The sequence below is a fragment of the Penaeus chinensis genome, chromosome 2 (assembly GCF_019202785.1).
Source record: "Penaeus chinensis breed Huanghai No. 1 chromosome 2, ASM1920278v2, whole genome shotgun sequence".
Classification (NCBI taxonomy): domain Eukaryota; kingdom Metazoa; phylum Arthropoda; class Malacostraca; order Decapoda; family Penaeidae; genus Penaeus; species Penaeus chinensis.
This window is the reverse complement of record NC_061820.1, coordinates 11,361,473-11,366,472: the sequence shown is the minus strand read 5'-3', so window position 1 is coordinate 11,366,472 and position 5,000 is coordinate 11,361,473.

Below are 5,000 nucleotides of genomic sequence, written 5' to 3'. Positions count from 1 at the left end.
AGGCCGAGTGCGAGGTGCCATGCGTGACAACACATCTCACGACAGGGAAGACAAAAGGGCTCCTGTCAAGACGTCACTATTGTCAACATAAGATAGATAGAGCAATGAATATGACAGCAGACACTGATATTTAAGAATGCTGGAGATCTTCACACGCGAATCATGTCCTGGGAAGACACACTGACGTCACACTGTGTCAGGGAGTCAGCTGATTGCCAAAGCTATCCGAATATCACGTCTGTAAGGAAGACAGGAATATTAAACATCCCGTTGACATCCTCCGTACCCAAGACAGAAGTGACTGTTAAATGGTAATGGACCGTTGATATGTGAAGATGAAAAGGGTATGTTGGGCTGCAGATGCTTCGTGCTGGTGCTGAATGGAGGTGTGTGTGTGAGAAGCAGGTGAGAAGAAAGAGGGAGAAGTAGCAGTTGCGGAGAAATCATGAACAAAGCGCAAAGGGCGGAGAAGAGGAGGATTCGCCACAGCAACACAAGACGAGGATGTCAAGGAATTTTTCATAAGTAGGATAAAATAATTTTTCACACCGGATTTCATGTTATCTAAACAGATGCTTAATTAGAGAGGGAGTTCTACTGTATGATAGATGGAGAATATTTGCATAATGTAGATATATATAAAGATAAATCAACTAAATATTCGATACTGATTAGATTGAAGCGTATTCCGACGAATGGATTAAGGAGAGAGAAAGAGAGAGGAAGGGAGACATACAATTTGAGACACAGGCAAATAGACATATAGAGGTGGGAGGAAGAAAGACGGACAGACAAACAGACAGACAGACATAGAGAGTGAGCGGACGAATGAGAGAGGGAGATAGAGAGAGGAAGAGAGAGGAAGAGAGAGAGAGAGAGAGAGAGAGAGAGAGAGAGAGAGAGAGAGAGAGAGAGAGAGAGAGAGAGAGAGAGAGAGAGAGAGAGATAATTGAGGATTTATGAGGCTAAGACAAAGAGGGAAGACGCGAGTGCAAAGCAACAACAAAAGTGAATGAGAGGAATAGTAAATACTACGAACAGTAGCGAAGACAAGGTTACGGAAGAGAATATATATACGCACTGGACAGCAACAACAAAAACAGGGTGCCAGGCAAGGTAGGAGAGAGAATCACAGCAAAATAACACTGAAGACAAAAAAATAGGAACTGACCGCCAGCAAAGAGGAAGGGGTAATAAAAGAAAGAGACAAAAAGTCAAGAGGTACCAGCGCAGTCGGAAGGGCAGGGAGCCTGGCGTCGAGGGAACACAGCGGCAGAAGTGCGGGTGGGAGGAGGTGGAGGAAGTGGAGGAGGCCGGACCACAGCAGAACAGCAGCGGAGGCGAGGCAGGGAGGGACAGGGCCAGGTACCCGAGTGAAGCTGACGGCTGGCCCTCCCATCTCTTGTTCGGCCGTCACTCCACAGTTATTATCCTTTATTCCGGCCTCCTCCTCTCCGACGCGCCCCCCTCCCCCCTCTCCTCCCTTACTCACTACGCCGTTTCATCTCTTATTCATGTATTTCATAAATCAGACGCGTTGGGCAGAGGGCCATATGCAACCGGCGGGGCTGGGCGCGCAGAATGAACCTTAAGCAGCGGTGATTTATGGCTCAAATTTGTTCCGCTGCGGATGGGTCCGTGGCTTCGGAGTGGAGGGGTAACCTCTGTAAATCAAAGTCTCTTGCTTGAAAGTCGTAACCCGGGACACGATTCTCATATCATTATCCACTTGCATGATAGATTGGGGACATGCTTCATCCCCCCATAAGCGATAGATCGGACGAGGAGGCCGAACCAGCGAGAAGGAAGCGGGCGACGCGAACGGCGCCTTCAGCGCCCCGCGAGGAGGATGTCACCAGCGGGGCCCTCGGACCGGCGGAGGCGAGCTGTTCACCTGCCGCGCGAGTCGTGGTTTACGCCCCTAGTCAGCCGGGTCTAGGCGCCATGCTAGGTGCTGGTGGCGGATAATTAGAGACTGGCGAGTGTAGCCATTTTTCAGTCTGGACACCACCTTATTACCTATGACGTATGGCCTACTAGCATGAGCCGGACCCCAGACCTTCAAGGTGCGCGATAATAGGTCTTTCTTCATCGCTCCGACGGAGACCCCCAGCCAGAGCGCGGGGCCCGGCCCGAGACGGCTTCCTTGGCGGGGGCGTAAATATTCTTGGCCGGCCTCGAGTCGCTGATTTAGGTGACCGAAAGCTCCTGGCCGGACTGATCTATGCGAGCTCATGTTTGTCTTAGGCGTTGCGTGCCTGCTGGGCTGCACGCCTCCTAACCACTCATTATACTCGCATGAATAAATAAATGAATGCTCGTACCTGGAGACGAACAGACAGGTATATAACGCAGAGGGTCGGGTAAGCCCGGGTTGATTATCGCTGCAGTCATCCACAAAGTAAATACACCATCACCAATGATATGTGTGGCGCTAATCGCATGTCAGGTAAACTTATGGTGTCATTAATTACAGGCTGGTGCAGGTAGCGTCGACTTATGTCATCCAGGTGGAAAGTCAAAGCTGGCCTGCACATGCTAGCAGTTATTAGGACAATGGGCGGTGACGGGTTACGGAGAGGAGGAAAAAGGGGGGGGGGGGGGGGGGGACAGGGGAGGAGGAATACGAGGGGGGGGGGGGGGATGTTGGCAGAGAATCAGGCCGAAGGAAGAACGAATGCTGCAGGCCAAGTCGATTCTATCTTGAAAGCAGAAGGGGTATGAAGTGCCTAAAACGGATACCTGTTGGCCACACGCAGGCACAAAGCACCTACGCGCATATTTCTCCAAGCAGTATATACCAGTTGATATATGGATAAGATCAGGTACAAACACACGTCTAATCTTATACTGGCGGATAAGAGAAAGTGAAAAGTATATTAATCATCCCGTCAAGGATTAATGTAAGTACACGCTATGAAATTACTGTCGAACATAATGACGCTGAGTGATAAGTAGGTGCAAGACAGTCATCGCTCACTAAATGAAATGCTTACGTGGCATACATTTAGCGTCCGTCTTGGAAGAAGAAGTAGAAGAGGAAAAATGATAGATAAGAGAAGAAAAGGAATAAGAAGACGAAAGAAGAAGGAAAAGAGGAAAGAAAAGAAAAGGAGAAAGAAGAAGAGGAAGAGGAAGAAAGAAGAAGGAAAGGAAGAAGAAGACGATGAAGGTGAAGGATAAGAAGAAGAAGAATTTATAACAGAAGACAAAGAAGAGGAAGAAGAAGATGATGATGATGAGGAGGAAGAAGATGATGATGATGAGGAGGAAGAAGATGATGATGATGAGGAGGAAGAAGATGATGATGAGGAGGAGGAGGAATAATAATAATAAGAATAAGAAGAAGAAGAGGAGGATGGAGAAAAGAAGAAAAAGAAGGAGAAGGAGGAGGAGGGGGACCAGGAGGAGAGAAAAGAAATAAGGAGTAGGAAAGAAAAAAAGAAGAAAGAAGAAGACGAAAACCACTTGCAATGGCCCCGAGATGCGACAGAGATGCGACGGCCCCGAGAGGAATGGCAGGCGTCCCTCGCATCCCCCTGAGATCGCAGCTTCCTCAGATCCGACCCGGGAGGAGAGCGACTGATCGTAATTACCAGCCAGGTGTCCAGGTGCGCCGATCCCATCACGCCTCCGCATCTCCCGAGACAGTCATCTCTCACTTCCTCTCTTTAATCTGCCTCCTCGCCGTCAAGCCCTTGGATGCTGCAACACCTCGTTTCGCCCATTTGCTCTCGGCCGCGAAGCCACTGGGCCGCTCGGGGGGGTGAGGGGGTGGGGGGGGGGGATCGATCAGTGATTGCCGGTAATACATCAAACGTGCTCGATTCAGTTCCGCTGGCTGTCTCGTTGGAGATGAATGCCGGTGGCGAGGGACTCCCACGCGGCGGAGGAGGGGCGGGGGAGGGGGTGTGACTGAGGGAGGAGGGCCGGAGGGGGTGGGAAGGAGGGAGGAGGGGCAGAGGGGTGGGTACAGGGGGTGGGAAAGAGGGAGGAGGGAAGGAGGGGTGGGTAGAGGGGGTGGGAGGGAGGAAGGAGGGAAGGAGGAGGGGGGCGGAGGAGATGGAGTAGAGGGGTTGGGACGGAGGGAGGGGGATGGAGGGGATAGGGAGGTGGGGGTGGGGGTTGGTGGGGGAGAGGGGTTGGGCTGAGACATGCCACTGTTGGTACCCGCCGTCAGTATCGTTATTCTTAGTTAATTGGTATAGATAATCACGTATGTAAATGCATACACACACACACACACACACATAAACACATACATACATAAATACATACTCCCTCTCTCTGTATGCCTGCTTGCCTCTCTCTCTCTCTCTCTCTCTATCTATCTATCTATCTATCTATCTATCTATCTATCTATCTATCTATCTATCTTCTTATCTATCTGTCTATCTATCTATCTATCTATCTATTTATCTCTCTCTCTCTCTCTCTCTCTCTCTCTCTCTCTCTCTCTCTGCCTGCCTCTCTCTCTCTCTCTCTCTCTCTCTCTCTCTCTCTCTCTCTCTCTCTCTCTCTCTCTCTCTCTCTCTCTCTCTCTCTCTCTCTCTCTCTCACTCTCTATCTCTATCTCTATCTCTCGCTCTCACTCTGTCTGTCTGCCTCTCTCTCTCTCTTTCTCTCTCTCTCTCTCTCTCTCTCTCTCTCTGTGTGTGTGTGTGTGTGTGTGTCTGTCTGCCTGCCTCTCTCTCTCTCTCTCTCTCTCTTTCTCATTTTTTCTCTCTCTCTCTCTCTCTCTCTCTCTCTCTCTCTCTCTCTCTCTCTCTCTCTCTCTCTCTCTCTCTCTCTCTCTCTCTCTCTCTCTCTCTCTCTCTCTCTCTCTCTCGCTCACCCTCTCCTTCTCCCATCTCCCCCTTTTACCCATCTCTAAGAAAAAAACTTCAAACAGGATTCACACAAATAGAAGTGCAGACTCAACGACAGAGACGATAACCATGAGGCCATTTGGTCATAATACCCGCCCCCCCCACACTTTCCTCACTTCCCCTCCCCCCCTT